This window comes from Zeus faber, assembly GCF_960531495.2.
Source record: "Zeus faber genome assembly, chromosome: 2".
Lineage (NCBI taxonomy): Eukaryota > Metazoa > Chordata > Actinopteri > Zeiformes > Zeidae > Zeus > Zeus faber.
In genome coordinates, this window is record NC_137189.1 from 36,067,223 (window position 1) to 36,086,249 (window position 19,027).

Sequence of the window (19,027 nt, forward strand, 5' to 3'; positions counted from 1 at the left end):
AATTCTGGCAAGAAAAATGAAGTAGTTGGAGACACAACACGCTACCACAGCTCAATCAGGGGAGACTATATTGAGGAATAAGAGACATTTATTAGACCAAGATTCCAAGACAGCGTTTTGGCATGAGGACTCCATGATGAATCGGTGCCAATACATAAATGAATATATGTTTATAAATGGATGGATCTCGGAGAGGAGCTTGAAGAGATCCCCCCCCCCCCCCCGTGGAGCCCCGACGCTGGCGGTGATGAAGACTATGCTGTTAGTTGTGGAGTCAAAATGTAAATGCCCTTTATCACCGTACAGACTCGAAGGCTTAACATAAAATCGAGAGCATCCCCCGAAACTACCGAAAAACCCCCCCTTGGGAAAACATAGGAAGAAACCTCGAGAGGATCTTCTGGGGAGCCAGGCGAGGCCGGCTACAGGCGGGGACGGGGCGGCGGTGGGAGCGCTTCGGTAGAACGCGATCATGCACAAGCTAACATTACTGGCCGACGGACCGCCGCACCACTGGTCATCGCTTAAGCGTGTTATTTTTTTAGTCGTCATTTCCAGATCGAAACAGCTCTGCGTGCGAGGGCCGTGGCGGCGGCTTATATCATATTATATTTCGTGCCTGTCGTCGAGCTTTACTGACAAAAGGCAAAAACCAAAACACCATTAATGACACAGGACAGGATTTACGCGTTTACGCACAGGCAGATCCACACTCAGATGACAGATGTGCAAACAAACAGGAAGCGGGCTTTGCTGCTGGACGCCGGCAGACTGTTTGGACTGGACCGCCGCGAGCTGGGACCCGGGGGAGGATTGCCTCGGCTCACCGAGATCCCGAAATTCAATAATGCCTTATGCAGACGGAACGGCTTTCTGGTTGAAATTTTTCTTCCCAGGAATCGGACCACAGCAATTTACTTATTTATTTATTTTACCCACTATTTTAATTGTTCCACCACTCCCCACGGCTTGGTAGAACAGCAGCAGAGCCCTGTTGCCGAAACCTCAGCCCGTCTCCAAGCAGGTCCCCTCCCGAGGAGCGCGTGCGTCATATTCGCGAATCTGGGTGGCTCGCTGGCGGCGGGCGACGTGTTGGATCCGGTGAAAAGCCGAGGTTCCGGCAACCGTCTCCGTCCTGCGGTGTGCGGCGCTGGCAGGACAAGGACTGCTTCCCTGGAATAGCGGCCGTCAATGTCACGGAAGACGCCGGGGATCGTAGGTGTCACTCGCTTAAAAAAAGAAATCCTCTGCAGCTGAATTGGTCATGCAAAGGCAGCGCTAGGCTGAAGGCTTGATTCCTGTTCGGGCCACCCATAATAATGATGACAATAATATTACGTCCAGACGCGAGAGCGAGGCGCCAACTCCACTGCGCACGTCTGCTGCGGCTGCCGGGGTTCACGGCGCCGGCGGACGCCGTTTTCTCTGCGACATCGCAATCAAATGGCTTGAATAAAAACCGTGGATTGGTATAAAAGTTGTTTTTTATTGTATTTATTAATTGCACGGAGGCAGATGGAGGACTTGGACGTTATGGGCTTGCGCGGCGCGGCGCGAAATAATTGAGTTGAATATATTTTATTACAGTCTTTGTGCAACCCCAGAGCAATCTCATCACGCGGGTTTCGTTTTGCCGTCGTACATCCCCCCTCGCTCCCCCCCTTTTGCCATTATCCCCTTCCGGTTTCCCCATGGTGAACGGTGCTTGTTCCATTCCATAAGGAAACAGAGTAAAATAAAGTAACCTACATCTGAGATAACAACACACTGTTTTGGCGCGCCGGTCGCGCCTGTGTTGGCACCACCGGTACCGGCGGAGTGCGGGCGCCCCATCGCTGGCGTGCTGGAGGTACCTCTGGTGCCGTCGAGGAGGGAGACAGGTGTGCAAATTGTGGCCAGATCGCTCCCTCTCCCCCCCTCCTATAGGCTGTGGGCTGCCTATAGCTGACCTTTAGCCAGCGCAAAATTGATACGACACAGCAGATCAACATCGGCCACTACCATCTCGCTATCTTATTTGCCGATAGGCCGATGTCACTGAACAAGGAAAACTCGGCCGACACAGCTGATAAATCGGTGCATCCCTCACAAAAGTATTTATTTTCAAAAAAATTCAATTATTTTATTATTATTACAAATGTTTTTACAAATGTATAATTATAATAAATATTAAACTACTAAACTATAAAAATAATTTATTATTATTATTATTATTATTATAATTGTGTAATAATAATAATAATAATAATAACACTGATAATAATAATTCATGAATATAAAAAAAAGGAAAAAAGCAAAATGCATTTCATGGAAAAAAAAAAAAAAAAGACAAATTTTTCATTTTGGGTCTTAAGTTTAGACCTCGACCTTGAAGGCTGTCATCCCTCAGCAAGTGGTCTTCAACCGTTATGTCTCTTGACTTCCTGAATTATTAGCACCCAACGACGCCATTCTCAAAACAATTGCCAAATGGATTCACCAGAAATCACGAAGGAAGATGGTAGGATGAAGCCAAAACGTGTTCTGCTTTCACCTCTTTCGTGGCATCGTCAAAATGAGGGTCTCCGGACCTTTCAACCCCCCCCCCCCCCCCGGGGCCGTGACACGGGGGCCTATAAAAACAGACCCAAGGGGTCATCCGGGAAGTTTGCATAAGCAAAGAGCCCCATCGCCCTCACGGGGGCTGTGGTGCTCGGGCTGTGTGAAAAGAGCCAAAGGAAGATGAATGGCCCGGTCTGTTTTTGGGGGTAAGAGACGGCAACGCACAAACACACACACACACACACACACACACACACACACACACAGAAGAACGATTGGCCTCCGGTGCTCCGCCTGGCAACACAGTAGGGACGACCCCTACGCTCCTTCTCTCTCTCTCTCTCTCTCTCTCTCCCGCCCATGATTTATGGTCGCCATTAATTTCTGTCACAGGCAGGGGTCCCTGCCCTCGTTCCGTGGCTTTCCCTTTTCCGCTTCCGCCCCCTCCTTCCACTCCCCAGGACTGGCACCTCATTTCCACCGCCTCCGTCAGCCCGGACCCGATCGGCCCCCAGACGCCTTCCCGTTGAGGTTCGCCGTCGCCGGCCTGTCACGCTGTCAGATGTCGAGCCGCGCGGGATCTCCGAAGGATCCGACGCGACCTTTTTTCCCCCGCCGGCCCCAACGCCCGACCCCCACCACCACCACCACCACCACGGCTGTTTGGCCAGGTGTACCAATGTTTGTCGGTGCTAATGGTGTTTACTGTCGACTTTGTCCCACTGATTTCATTTCACACGCAGGCGATAGCAACGGCTCCACTCCAACTCAAAACAATTTAGCGCTCCGTCCGAACTGGAATCCGAATCGCCGTGAGTTTGTTGCGCGTAGTGCGTTTAAAGTGCAGATGAAATTGAAAAAAAATTGAACAATAATAAATAAATAAAATTACAATAAAATACGCAAAAAATGAAATAGCCAAAATTCCAGAGGGAGAAGGAGCCGAATATCTAAAAAAATATATATACATCTTGCCGTCCAGGGCGGACTTGATAAATATGGACGCTAAAGAGTCCATAGTGATGGAGTGCGTTCTATATTACCAAACATGAGCGCCACTTGATTTATTGGCTGTGTTATCTGGGTAAGGGTGTGTAAAAGCAAAAAATGTCTCTGTATCTGGCAGGGTAAATCAAGTGTGCCTCAACTTGTTCAAATATTTGAAACAGCTCTGGTCCGTCAGCCGAGCAGGCGAGCGGAGCCGGGGAAGATTAAGCACTTATTTAGCGGCAGCTACGCCGGTAAACATCTCAGGGAATAATCTGGTGTTTTGCTTATATTCATATATATTTAGCATTTAAACATCTACCAGACGACGGTATAACAGATGAAGCATATAAGGAGGAAAAAAAACCAACCTCTGGCGATGGTTTTCCTGGGATGGATGTCCCGGGGAATGTCTAGCTTGAGAACAGATCCACACGCACACACGCACGCACGCACACACACACACACACACACACACGTGAATTCCAGATGTTAGAAGCCTTTTGGATCTTTTTTTGGAGTGAGGTTCTGAGGATGGGCTTCGTTCTCAGGGGAGGATGTTTTTTTTGGCATTTGGAGTCGCGACCCTGTGTCTTTGAACATTAATCTGACCTCGCCAACAGTGTCCGTTGAGCAGGTCCCCGCTTTGAAGGCGTACAGGTAAATATTTGAATTTGTATTTATAAGTCGGCGTGTGGCATTTAAACCTTTCCGATTCCACATTATACTCATAATAGCGCAGCTGCGCCCATATACACGTCTGCGGCCCTGCCCTGACGAGACGTTTGTTTGGATGAAGACAAATTTGCGCTGTTACGGCTCTGATGTCACTTCCTGTTGGTTTTGAGTCCGTCCCGTCTTTTTGGCCTTCGTTGATTGAGGTCCCGATAGGACGGCGTCTCAACGTCACGGTGATCAACTGCCGTTTGAAAGGCCAAGGTTTTCCGTTCAGTTATTCGGGATGGAGAGAGACCTTCGTCCTCGTGCCTGGAGACCTTCACAAAGCGATGAAGATATTCATTAAAGAAATCGCTCCGATTTATTTTTTTTTTGACCTGTGAGCTCTTACTTTTCTCCGCCCTTAGAAAACTCCGTTCGAAAAAAGTCAGATGACAAGCAGGTGGAAAAAGTGACTTTTTGTCGAGGTCATTTTTGGGAGGAAAATCCGGTCGATATCGTACAGATAGAAACGCACGGGAGGTCAACGCCGGGATTTACCGAGCCGAACCCACCAACATTCACCGGGAAACATCTTGGTCCTCTTTTTTGGCGTCCGCCAAACAACGTTGGTGATGCTTGTAATCTGCACCTTGAGCGGCTCTGGGTGACGAAGTGCCATTAATTTTCCTCTGGAGAAAGGGTGGAAATTAAAAAAAACAAAAAAAAACAAAACAGCGGCACTCTCATCAATCTTGGTCGTTCGTGTCGAGTGGCCGGGGTCATAATGGGTTTATTTTGATTTTTTCCTCCAGAGGAGTGTGTGTTTACCCATTATACACACACACACGCACACACACACACACACGCTGATTATATCAGCTCTTTTATGGAGGGAGCCTCACTGTAGCTTGAGCAACATGGGATAAAATGAGACCCAACTCACTCTCACAGGGCTGCTGCGATGATTTTACGGTGGTGACCAGAGTCTCGCCCTGCATTTTTTGTCTTGGAGTTATACACCTAAAACGTATTAAAAATATATATTTTTTGTAGTAGTTGTAGTCTGCCATCAATAACTTCTTTAAATATAATTGAAATGTGAGTTACCACTGTAATTGTTGAAATTGGTCGGTGGGATGCGTTTGTACTGTATTGCATATTACATACACTCAGAGAGCGCTTTATGAGGAACACTGGACTAATACTTGCACCACCGCCACCAGCCTGGACTGTTGACCCAAAGCAGGTTGGGTCCATGGATTCATGCTGGTGGCGCTAAATTCTGACCCAACCACCTGTGTGCCTCTGCATCAAATCGAGATCCTTTCGCTCAGGCTACGTCTTTCCGGTCTTCAACCGTCCACTTTTGGTGAGCCTGAGCCCACTGCCGCCTCAGCTTTCTGTTCTTGGCCGACAGAAGTGGCACCCGACGTGGTCTTCAGCTGTTGCAGCCCGTCCGCCTCGAGGTTCGACGCGTTGTGCATTCCGAGATTTTTTTTCTTTCCGCTCAGCGCAGTTGTACAGAGTGGTTACGAGTGACCGTAGCCTTCCTGTCAGCTCCGACCGGTCTGGCCTTTCTCCGTCGACCTCTCTCATCAACAAGGCGTTTCCGTCCGCAGAACTGCCTCCGACTGGTTTTTGGTTTATCGCTCGATTCTGATTAAACCCCTGAGACTGTTGTGTGTGAAAATCCCAGGAGAGGAGGAGTTACAGAAATGCTCAAACCAGCCCGTCTGGCACCAACAATCCCACGTTCGAAAACACTGAGATCCCATTTCTCCCCATTCTGAGGGTTGACGTGAAGATTACCTGAAGCTGCTGACCTTTATCTGCATGATTTTAATGCATTGCACTGCTGCCACATGATTGGTTGATTAGGTACTGTAATTGCATGAATAATCTTTATCTTAGAATAGAATATTTATCAATAAGCAAATCTGACAGCAGCTCTAGGTCTCTATATAAAACTCATTTAAACGTGTCGCGCTCATAAAAAAAACTAAACATTTCTATTGTCGTTTTATCTTGTGTTTGTATGGAAAAGGCGCCGCGTAAACCGCGCGCAGTTGAAAAACAAAAAAATAGACCTCTCGCGCAAAAAGTGAAAGAAATATAAAACGCTACGAGATGCTGAGAAATGCTACGTCAGGCGCGCGGGGGTCCAACAGCGGATCACCATGGATTCACTGGGAAGCGTGCGCCTACGGCACGCTGCGCCACGCCTGTACGCGGCGCCAGGCGCGGTCCTGCCGTGAGCGGCGGCGGCGGCGGCGGCGGCGGCGACGCCAAAAAGTCTGCTATTTTTTTTTTTTATTCCATTATTTTCTGCTGTATCCCAAAAGCCCCGCATGATCGATAACACGGACGCATTGACATTACCATTAGCCCCGCTCGTACGACTGGTTGTAAACGGTGGTTTTTTTGACGCGTCCTCTCTCTGATGAACACCTCTCTCTCTCTCTCTCTCTCTCTCTCTCGACACACACACACACTCGCCTCCCTTTCGTGCTCGTAACCACGTCATTCCCCCTCCAGCTGTATGCCGCTGTTATATTAAAAATCGCATACTGTAGCGTATTTATTAAATGATTTAGTGGTATTTCGGAAGGCAGCCACCAGTGCAGATCTGCGTGTGTGTGTGTGTGTGTGTGTTTCTGTGTGATTTTGAGAGAGGGAGCGAGAGAGAGCACTGTTTCCCGCGAGTGTAATTGATGAGATAGACATTTTAATCACGGCCTCATTATAGTGACTGTTGATTCCAAAACACTAATAGACATTAGTGTTTTGTCACTAATGTGTCTGCTCATTAATCCAAAGGACGAGCGATCCCTCAGCGCACCGCGTCTCCGCAGACGTGGCCGGGGTGAACAACGGGTCATTGTTCCTTTGGTTCCACCTTCAAAGAAATAAGGAGACGGGCGGTCGGGTCGGCAGAGGAGCAAATAGATGGACCTCAAAAAAAAAGACGGGCAAAGTATCCAAAAACGAAACATCCATTAGAGAGAGAGAGCAGGCGAAATTGTGAAAGGATGTTTGGGCTCGGGCCGAGCCGCAGATGTTTTTGAACGGCAAGAGATGCGCCCTCCCCCCCCCGGCGGCGGCTAAAAATGGACTCAACGAGAGTGTTTTTCGTGCACACACCACACAAACGCAGAATTTGTTCCCAAACACGATTTGTCAACAAGCACAATTGTGTCGCCAAACATGCGAACTCCACGTTGCGGCCAGATGTAGCCGGTGCCCCATTGACCGGCTGTGTCCGCCCGCCGGGGTGACGGCATTCACTGGCGACTTCTCACACAAATGTGGTAAAAGTTTCCTCCAGACGGAAAATTAAAGTGCCGCCGATTCATTGCATTTTTTTAAAGGTAGCACCCGCTTCCTCCTCCCCGAATGGAGCTGCATGGACGCTCCGTTCACATCAGTAAAAAGCATGAAAAAAAACCTCAAGATGCCGCTCCCGTTGAATCAGTACAGGGTGTGGCGCTGTGGTCATTGTTATTGAAAACTCCACCTGCTCCACCTTAAATGTCTGTGGCATTTGGGGAGGCTGTGGCGGTGGAGGGAATCGCCGGCGAATCGGGGGCCAGACCGCCGGCGTTCACTCGACCAGTGAGCTCGCTTTGCCTCTTTGTCTGCCATGTGCTGGGACCCTACGAGAGGGAGAGAGAGAGAGAGAGATGTTTGTTCTTCTGCTCATTCTTCATGCGTGGTTCAAAAACGTTTTTGTTTTTTTTCCTGCCGACAGGAGTGTTTTGGACCCCCTGGTACCCCCCCCCCCCCATGCTGTGAGCGGCTCGCCCGTGTGCGCTGATGGTTAACAAGTTCTCTCTCTCTCTCTCTCTCTCTCTCTCTCTCTCTCTCTCTTTCTGTCTCGTTCTACTCATTGCTCCTTTCCCAGTGTGTAAAGTGTTCGGGCCGAAGTCGCTGCTTGTCCAAACCCAGTCACGTGATGGTGTGCCGGTGAGTTTTCTTTCATGTTTTTTGTCTGTCTGTCTGTCTGTCTGTCTGTCTGTCTGTCTCTGGTGAAGACTGTTTGCTGTCTGTGTGTGTCCCATGTGCAGGTTGTCAATTAGTTCTCTCTCTCTCTCTCTCTCTCTCTCTCTCTCTCTCTCTATCTCTCTCTCTCTCTCTTTCTCTCCCCCTCTCTCTCTCTCTCTCTCTCTCTCTCTCTCTCTCTCTCTCTCTCTCTCTCTCTCCCCCCTCTCTCTCTCCCCCTCTCCCCCTCCCCTCAACCTCCTCCTTTTCTTGTCATTCTGTCTCTCTCTCTCCGGCTTCATTGCCAGGAGTGGATATGAACAGATATTGTCCGTCAGGGGCGTCCGTCGTCGTTTTTCGTGCAGAGCGTTTTCCAGGAGCGTGGTGGACGTTGCCTTTGTTCTCTGCCCTCCTGCGGGGTGGGGTGGGGGGTTGGGGGGGGGGGGGGGGGTAGGTAGGTGAGGTGGGGAAGAGGGTAGGGGGGGGGATCGCCTCCACGTGGATCCGCCCCCCACCAACGCTGGCTAATTTCCTTTGTCTGCCGAGGGTTGGTTTGATGGGGGTCAGCGCTCCGACCTCAAGCACAGGAGCGACCGGTTCCCTCGGCGATGGGCTCTTCATTACCTTTCCTTGCGGGGAAACGGTCGTCAGAAGCACAGACGTACGAAGGAGGTCTTGGAAAGGAGGGTCTCGGCGGGTTGTCGGTTTTTTTAGAAAGAAGCAACAGGCGGCTGGAGAATGTGTGTGTCCCCGTTTGCCGCGCCGCGCTCACCAGCGACCGCCCCCCCCCCCCAACCCCGGCCGCCGACGAGAAATAAGATCCACTCAACAAATATGTCATAAAATGGATGATGCTCAATCTATGGTTCAGACCACAGACAACGTTCACATTTACTTACAGAAAAAAAACCATCATCTTCATTTGTTCTGCATCGGTTGAGTCCGGTGCTCTACCACTCAGCAGGGGGTACTCACTGAGCTAGAAACGCAGGAGCCACGTGCTCCAATCTCCCCCATCGGATGGGAGAGGTGGAGGGAGCGTAGAAACACAGCAAGCAAGCAGGCAGCAAGGCAGGTATAGGGAAGGAGGAACTGGCTGCTTAAATGTGACCCACCACGTACTTTGGGGTCGCATTTTCGATTTTTTTTCCTCACATAATACGGAAGTGGAGAATCAGAGCAAGGTAACACTTGTGGCAAACAAGCAAACATTTAGGGAGCTTTGACTTATACAAGATGAAGGTTTTGAAAACAGATGTTCAGAGAAATCAGGCTTTAAAGTTTTAGAAACATTTCCAGACTATTGCAGAACAAAATACCCATTTAGAAACACAATTAGTGCTTTAGATAGTTACATTTGGATAGTGCTGAACTCCTTCAATACGATAATGTTGCATATGTTTTACTGAAATGAATCATTAATTTATTAAAATATTGGAAAAAGCATAATTCAAGTAAATCCTTAAATTTTTTTTTTCATTTTAAGTTCAGGGAGCATCTCTCCTCTATTATTCTGTAACTTATAAACATTCCCATTTCCTGCCTTTATTGTTTTATAACAATGATAGTTTGAAGAAAGTGACAGTTTTCAGATCGCGTGCATGAAAATCTCCAGGGGACAGCAATTCCCAGAATGTAATTTCCATTTGCATTCTGGGAATAACTGTTGCCGATATTTTCTGCGATTTCGGCGAAACGTCTCAGAGCGTCTGCCGCCCTCGTCTCATATTCCATAACAACACGAGGATCACATTTTCACTGAGAAGTAAGATTTGTTGCTTCCGGTGTTTATATGTTGTTTTGTTTTGTTGTTTTCTTTCAAACATTGCTTACGGAGGTGACGTCAGCTCTTCTTCTTCTTCACGCGAAGACGATGCGATGTAGTCATTCACGATTCGATACACTTTATAACCTTATTTTATTAAAACGGTTTCACTTTCTGACGTGACATCACTCGGAATATGAAAGGATGATCTTGATCTGCATGTTTGCATTAAAGGGAACTAACTGCAAGATCACCGTGTGTTCAACAACTTGTTGGTGAGTAACTCAGCTAATGCAGATGGAGCACGTGTCCTCGACTTTTTAACATTTATCTCATATTTCGAAATCATACTCAGTTTTGAAAATACATAATTTGGACTTGAAAAGGAATTTCCAATGTTTTTCATGCACAGCCAAAAGTACAACACTTCAAAATGTGCCAGGTTGGGACATGGTGGGTCACAAATCGGCCAGCCCATAAGGGATGGCAGCATGTGACGCTGTCAAGTTGTCTGACAGAACCAGCCACAAGCTACGTCTCTTTTAGTCCGCCGACAATAGCTACTGTTTCTCCTGATATTAATGTCTGACAAGGGTCTTCTCCCAAACCTGTTTATGTTTTACTGATTTGAAATATCATGTCACGCAAATACCACATACTACACTGGCAGGCATATCCCACAATGCATTGCACGCAAGACGCCGGTAAAAGTTTGGATGCAGTGTGGTCATCAACCCACAACATGCTAAAAGGAACAGGAGAGGCCATGTGATGACAGAGTAAGTCGAGAAGCCATCTTCTTTTACTCACCTATTAAAGTAAGCTGGACGATAAATATGTACATCGCCCATAACACCCCGAAACAGGCTCCACCCGAACAAGATGACATAATGCAAACGGTCAACATCCCAAGATCAACCCGCTGACACTTCTCGCCGGGTTTGCTCTTAATATTCGATGACTTCTAATTAATTTAATGCTTACATCACCAGCGACTTCACTTTTGTGTTTGAGAACTTTAATTTCTCTCTCTCTCCCTTTCTTTGCCACCTTTTCTTATCGGTCAGAACGCACGCTGATTGGTGTTGTCGAGGGACGCGCTTGCGGAGGGAATATTGATTCCCTTCCGCCGGCCGGCGTGTCTGCTGACGGGGAGATTTTGTAGCGGAGCGACGTAGGGATCCTCCAGTTTTTGAAAAGAGAGAAAGTTGTGAGAAGGAGAGGGGGGCGGGGGTAGTTAGCGCTCTTGGAGATAGGAACCTGATTGTGTTATTATTCCATTGTTGTACGCCTTCTTCAAGGAAGCAAAGCTTTCGGGGTGGCATATTCACTGATAAGAGAAAGGAGACCGAAAAAGGTTTAGGGGAGAGGGAGGGAGGGAACCTGAGCGAGCGGTGCGGTGTGGTGCAGCTGTTGGCCTGTTTAAGATTCCCATCCTTTGAGAACTCTCGCTTCGGGGGCCAAGGCGGCATCATTAGCTTTGGCAAATTACCCGGACCGCCATTGTGGCCCGGCCATGGCACGTTAGTGTGTCTTTTTAACTGTGGCTAAACTCAGTCCATTCACTTGTAAAAGAGAGTGGCCATTGGCAGATATTTGGCAAGCCACACAGGGAGGCCATTCACCCCGGTAGGAAGGAGCTGAGAACGGTGCATCGGAAATGACCCTCCCTGAATATTCCGATGGAGAGACTAAATGTGCCCTCTCGATGCCCATTTGCTCCTGCGAGCTTAAACCCCCGATACATGGACTTATCAGGATCACATTTTCATTTGGTGAACATGCAGTTAATCGGACTCGCGGGTGGCTCTGTCGCATGTTGTTCATCTGGATTTGGCTGACTTTGGCTCTTTTGTTTTCAAAGCTGTTGTTTTGTGACCCGTTTTTTATTGCCCCGGGTGGAATTTCAGAGAAAGAGGGGATGGGGGCGTGGCCCTCGCTGTGTCTCTCAAGGGGTAGCTGGACAGGGTCCAAGTCTTCTCCCCAGCGGAGGGAGAGTGATTGGTCAAAGCGTGTATGCGATATACCGGGGTCAGACCCCTAGCCTCCAGTCTTTAGTTGTCGATGCCAAGGAATGGAGAAATAATTACATTGACTTAATTACAAGAACGTGAGATTTGTAGAGAGCGCTACAAAGGCTGCCTGATCCCAGAAATGACCTTTGTCTAATGATGACGCCACCGGTGTGGCACTCGGGGTGACCCAGTATGGGACTTGATGGGAAAAAACCTTCTGAGATGATCAAAATAGGAGCTAGTGCTGCTTTGAGAGCTACTGCACAGTAGTCGAGTAATATCACGATCAACATCACAGTTCTTAACCGGGGTTTATTAAAAATGAGTAATCTGTTATGATGTTAGTCAATGAAAACAACTTAGAACGTTGACATCAGATTCAGGGATCAAGCTCGTATCTAATTGCAGGTGTGTTTATGGACTTCACTTCCCAGGGAGCAGTGTTGCCTGGGTGACGTCAGTCAGTTGCTTCTTTCCTCCCTCATGGTCGCTTTGCTTTTTTGACAATTTTTTGGACTTTTGTGACTTCATCTGAACGTCAAATTTGATTGCCGTCCCTGCCTTCTCCTTCGGACCCACGGAGAACAAACAACGCAGCCTTCCTCCTGTTAATAGCCGCAATGTATTTATAGATTATTACTCATTCCAGTGATAAAACACTTTTTATTTAAATATTATTACTCATTATAGCGATAACACTTGTATTTAAAGATGATTAGTCATTCCAGCGATAAAACACGTCGTATAAGAAGTACGGCGTGTTACACACAACACACACAAGTCAGTTGAAAAATGAGTCTGTTGCATTAGCTCCACCTACCCTCTCTGGTGGACAAACCACTTCTGGGTAATGGAAAGCGCGTCACAAACTTTGTGCCGCTTGTGATTTTTCCCAGTAACTTCGTTACCGACACCGAGTTCTTGATACTCACAGAATACTGCAAATGCGAGGGCTTTCATCAGTGGGCTATAGGCTCAACCACCCTTGCCTCATTCGGGGATAGATAGTGACTTAACAGACATTTGTTTTAATGAAAATCCTCGACATTTGCACTTTAAAATGTATTGGAATGTATTAGAATGTACATGTTTTAGAACTTCTAGTGACCTCGAGTCAAAGGATAGGCTTTTTTCAGCTTTCAAGTTCCGCTCCTTGAAACGATTCTACTAACATAGAGAAACTGGCAGAAGGGAGCTAGTTTTCGTCTCCTGCTGTTCCACAAAAGGGACATTTCAAAAACATCAGTACCACCTGGTAATGAACTTCCTCGCTATACGCTCCATACAAGGTAATGGGTGTTTGGGGGGGTAGGCGGTTGGCAGGTTGTTATTGTAAGAGCAGGTTAAGGATTGACCTGGCCCGGCGATGCTCTTCTCAGAGCTCAGCGAGTGATGTTAACCAGATACACACTGAGAATCAAACAGTTCTCTGAATCCAACATGGCTCCAGGGAAGACAGAAACCAACCAGGCTGGCTCCCACTGTTTCGGGTCTTCTAAATGGGAACGGAGGGTCTTGGACATGTTCCTACCAATTTCGAAGGACTGCAGAATCCCCCGTTTGATTGGCTGAGGCTTGAGATGAAGGAGGTTCCCATTGGCTGACATTTGTCCGACACAAGTTGTTGTTTTTTTTCCCCCCACATTAGTGCTAAGTCTCAATGGTCATTCAGTCGGAGCGACAGCTCAACAGGCTTTCTTCATCACAAGTGACCGCACACAGAGCTATTTCTCAGCTAACAGTTAGGTGAACAAACTTGTTTTTAAGTTTAAGGCCTACAAAAGGTTACATTGTTAAACATGCCATGGCTCAAGCATACTGTCAGTCCTTTTATAGAAGGCAAGGCAATGCGCTCCGTGGTGACGAAAATGGCTCAGATCTAATAAATCACTATGTAAACAAAAGCCAGCATCGGGGGGAGGGGGTCCAAGTTAGCCCCCGGGTCTGTTTGGATAACAGTCTTACAGGTTTGTTTCAGGCGGAAATAACTCTGTCCCCAACTGCTAACCTAAACATTCTTCTACTGCTCTCTTAACAGTGACATTTTGAGATGAAGACATTAAGAATGGTTGCCCGGGTGTCACCTATATGAATGGCAATTTTAAGCTGTGGTTCTTTTTTCCTTTAATGGTCGATGCATTGACAGTAAGCAAAAGGCCCTGGCCGCGGGCCAGAGCTGTGAAGTGTCGGATTGTTGGTGCATGTGTCATGAATCCTCCCTGATCTCCCAGTATCTATATTTGTTTTCATGTTTTATTTTCATCTGGTCATTTCCTTATGCCATGTCACTAACCTCCATGGTATTTCAGATCCGCCCAGTCTCTTTTGCTTTTCTGTCACTCCCTTTCCTTCACCTGGTTTCTCCCCTGCAGCTCATTTCCTCGATAGTCCCTCAGTATAAATTTCGGTTAACTTCCCTTTGTTCTCTGCCAGATTGTCTCTTGCGTTTTGCTGAGCTTTTCCACAACTACTACCTGTTTCCTGTACCTTCCGTCCAAACCTCTGCCTGATTCCCTGGAGCCTGATTCTCTGCCTGATTCCCTGGAGCCTGATTCTCTGCCCGATTCCCTGGAGCCTGATTATCTTCCTGATTCCCTGGAGCCTGATTCTCTGCCTGATTCCCTGGAGCCTGATTCTCTGCCCGATTCCCTGGAGCCTGATTATCTGCCTGATTCCCTGGAGCCTGATTCTCTGCCTTTTCCCTGCTGGATAAGTTTGCCTTCTCTTACCGATCTGGTTTTGTCTCTTGCTTGTTTTTTGGAATACACCTTGTGGACCTTGACTTCTTACCTGATTGTTTTTGTTTCATGCTTATTGGCTCACATCCATTCGGAGTCAGCTTACAGTGTGAGTGGGCAGACGTGATTTCATTCACTTTGATGAGTGCTATGGCTACGTCTGCTTCCTCTTCCTTACTGTCTGTGCTTCTCCTTCTCTGCCCTCCTGGCTTTGAGACGTTGATCTGGTCTTCACTATTTATCATATATGTTTCGGGCATGGGTTCAATTGGTATTTTGGAGTCAGATGGACCCTAATTTTAATATTTAGCAAACCTTTTCGAAGGTATTTCCCGATTATAGGTCCAACACCTGGAAAACAAAATGTCGGCCTTGGGGTTGAGGTTTTCCATCTTTTGCTATCGATCAAACTAGAGGTAAATGGACAGAATCTATAAAGATAACGTTTTACAGCACCTGTGAGAACCTCACTCACTCATGAATGAGTGATATTGACCGTATCGTAATTACACAAATAGTCATGCAACAGAAATTAAACGGTTGCTAGTAGAACAGCTCACTTTACTGTGGTCCATAAGGCCCATCAATATTGCTTATCTATTTACCACTTTAACCCGTGCTCCCTTTTCCGGGCTTCTCCTGCAATCCCATTTCTCACCAATCATCCATGCTGTTCTGCACAATGCTGCGCTGTGTCCAGACTGGCATACTAGCATACTTTTTAGTACGCCAAATTAGTGTTAAGGGTGTCTGAAACCATAGTATGCTAAGTAAGTAGGTAAATAGTACCAGGGTGACATAGCACATACTTCTACCCCTGGGATGGTTGTATCTGTATTGTGTAAATGACACAGTGGCTTTGGGTTGAGTGTCCGTATTTGCCTTCCATGTGTTTTGGCCTCAATAATGGCGGCCTCATGCACGTTTTGACTCCATTATACCGTTATTACCGCGTCCACTACTGTTCAGGGTTCAACGATTGGAATTGGTGTCCAGGATTGGAACCAGTGATTTGCTCGGTCGGAGCCATATTGGCATGACCCAAACTGGCTAACAAGGGAACATGTGAATTGTAAGAAGAACTTGTGGATTTCAATCCCAAAACGTCTTACTATGAGGCAACTCGTCCATGTTGACGTCAAAGACGGTTTTATCTCTAAAGTGACGGCAATTCCCGTCCGAAGCCAATCGTTGGAGTTCTTGCTTCAAAGTTAGGGATAGATAGTTCATCGTCAGTTGGAATGCAGCGTACATTTTAAAGTTATTATGATAGCATTGTCGAGGGACCAGTTCAATTGTGCAGAGCTTTTCCCGCCGTTGTTTCTTCGCTCGATACAATCTCTCTCCAAGGTGGAAAAAGTGAATTAAAAAGTAAAGTGACATTTTTGTTGAAATCATTTTAAATCCTTAATTAATTTGCATTTTTATCAGTATTCTAGACTATTTTCAACGCCGCATTTATCACTAAAGAAAGAAAAAAGAGAGCCAGGGATGCTCCTCTCTCTCTCTCTCTCTCTCTCTCTCTCTCTCTCTCGCTCTCTCTCTCTCTCTCTCTCTCTCTCTCTCTCTTCAATTCAGTGAAAAATATAATGAAAAAACATACAATAAATACACACAAATCTCTCTCTCCTCCATCGACACTGTGTTACCCTTACAAATGTGAGCGAAGGAAGCTACAGGAGAGTCTGAATGAAAAGGGTTGCTCCTCCACCTCTCTCTCTCTCTCTCTCTCTCTCTCTCTCTCTCTCTCTCTCTCTCTCTCTTTCTCCTTCATTCATCTCGCACTAAAGGGACAAAGGCTGGGACGTAGTGCCTCTCTGCAGCAGGCCCCGCACAGTGAGCGGCTTTCGGTCACAAAGGGCAGGGCCAAAGCGGCCCGGCGACGGTGGCTCCACGCTTGTCGCTTCATTAGGCAGCAATGCGTGGTTCTCTGCCACACACACACACACACACACACACACACACACACACACACACACACACACACACACCCACACAAGCACACACACACACTCACACACACACACACACACACGCACACACACACACAGACATCTTGCTCGATATGTAATTTCCTTCTCGTGTGTTTCTGTCTGGTAAGCTGCAGACTAACTCCAAAACATTCACATTTTCATTTTTCACATTTGGCAACCGTGACGAAACTGATTTTAAGTTGGATGGAAAAAGTTAGTGAGGAATTATCTTTTGAATTTGCGACTGGACGGCAAAATAATTTCTCTTTGGTTACTGGCAAGGAAGCGCAGAACATTTCATATCACCCTGGAAAACTTGGCACTCGTGCGAAGTGATGGCACACTACCACTTGATCAAGACAACGCCTCGGGATTTAGACTCTGCTCTATCATCGTTCCATTCTGGCCGTATGGATGTGATTGTTACCGATCGTTTATCTGAGTGATGATATCGTCTACATCGTGCTACCGATCCAATTAGACATTAGATTCATGTAGGAAAAGGTTTCCGTCTTATAGCTCAACACGTGCGACGGGTTGTCATCGGGTGTTGTGCTGTTGAGAAACGCACCCGCCCCCCCCCTATTTTCGGGAGCAATTCCAATCGAAATGACAGAAGAACCTCACACATTTTAACCATTGGTGACACACTGAATTGTTATTTCTGGTAGTTTACCAGTTTAAGTCGAATTTGGGTCTCGTTTAAAGAGTAAATGACAACGATTTTGTCATAGAAATAGCGTGAAAAGCGGCTGTGCTATACATCGAACATGCCGTTTTCCAGTGTTGGCTCCCTCTGTGTGAATAGTAAGATAAAATAAGACAACTCTTTATTAATCCAAGAAGTAGAAAGTATACCGAAAGGAAGAAGACGGACATCCGCCTCTGCTTCTTCCTCATCCCGCTTTCTAGGACTGCAGGTTTGAAGGAGCTAAATTAGTTCCGGTAATTGATATCCATCACATTGCTGTCTCGCATTTAAAATAATGGAAAAATAGCTTCCAGAAAAATAGAAGAAAACACTCTCCAGTATGCGAAAAATTCCTCTCTAGTACTTCCAAAAGAACATGTCATTGTTTGTTTTTTTTATATATCTTCAGATTTTTAAACTCAGGAAAAGTGGATTAATCGTGTAATTAGTTGATGTGCAGTTGGAATTTCACTTCTGACGTCAAGCGGGCCATTTATTTGTGCGGTCTCGCGCACCATTAGCCACTGCGGCAGTTTTTCCTCTTTCAGAGGCCATCAGCACAATAAGTGCCTCCCATTATCACCCTCTCGTCTTGTCTTGTTGTAAAAACAAACAAATAAGGAAAAGATGCAATGGTGCACATTCAAATGGTAAATGTACATAGCTCAATGAAAGTACACCAAAAGCAGGACATCTATTACTTAGGAAAAACACCATTTTGGATGGATACACTGTCGGATGATAGATAGATAGACAGACAGACAGACAGACAGACAGACAGACAGATAAATAGATAGATAGATTGCCCTGAATCACAAAACAGTCTTACAGGCTTCACAAACCCACATTCCACAGAGAAATCAACGGCACGCCCTCGTCTGAACCATCATCCGGGCAAGGAAAAACTCCCAGAAAATCCTTTGGGGAAAAAGGGGGAGAAACCTTGAGAAGGGGCCACAGAAGGAGGGATCCCCCTTCCAGGAGGACCAGGCTGCAGTGGAGGCCGAGTGGGCAACATTTATAATATAATACCACAAATCATAGGTTATTGTTTTTCTATACAAAATCTATTTGCTGGTGGAGAGTGCCTCAGGACGCCTCCAGGGAAGTGGTCCTCATCAGCTCTGGTCTAGGTTGGTCGGAGTGGTGGTTAGGTTGGTCACTATTGGTGTTCACTGCCTCCACCACCGCAGCAGAGCAGCATCCTCCACATCTGGAAAAGGTCAGTAATTGTAAGAATTTTGGTAAGGGTAAGAATTTTGAACGATTAATACTATCAGTTGAACAGTTTAAATAAGAATTATTACAAGTTTGTGTTGTTGACAAGTGCTGTGGCTGTACCCGACCTTTTGTCGGTCTCATCTGATTCGGCTGTTCAGTATGAATATTTGACTATTTGTCTAGATAATTATTATTTGTAAAAAAGAAAAAAACAAAAAATAAAACGTATAATTTTTTTTCCCGGGGGACAGTGCCTTAATATTTTAATCTTGTCTGGTAACGTTTAATGATCGGTTAATGAGGGCTATCGGTCAGTCTCCCCCTGGCTCCATATCCACAGCAACCCTCCTCTTAGAGCAAGAGAGAAGGAGAGAGAGGTAGAACACAGTGGGTTAACATCCAGATGTCAGATCTGTTATGTTGGACTAGATGTTAATATCCCTTAATTGCACACGTGA

The 19,027-nt window shown here is 46.6% G+C and overlaps 1 protein-coding gene across 1 annotated transcript in view; it reads left to right on the forward strand.

Annotated features, from left to right (window-relative positions):
- Positions 1 to 8,092: 8,092 nt before the first annotated feature.
- The window catches only part of LOC307247971 (semaphorin-5B-like), a 66,637-nt gene continuing 55,702 nt past the window's right edge, over positions 8,093 to 19,027 (forward strand). The window contains exon 1 of the mRNA XM_080024146.1: positions 8,093 to 8,151. The gene's annotated coding sequence lies outside the window, so the exon portion shown is untranslated. The remainder of the gene's footprint in view (positions 8,152 to 19,027) is intronic.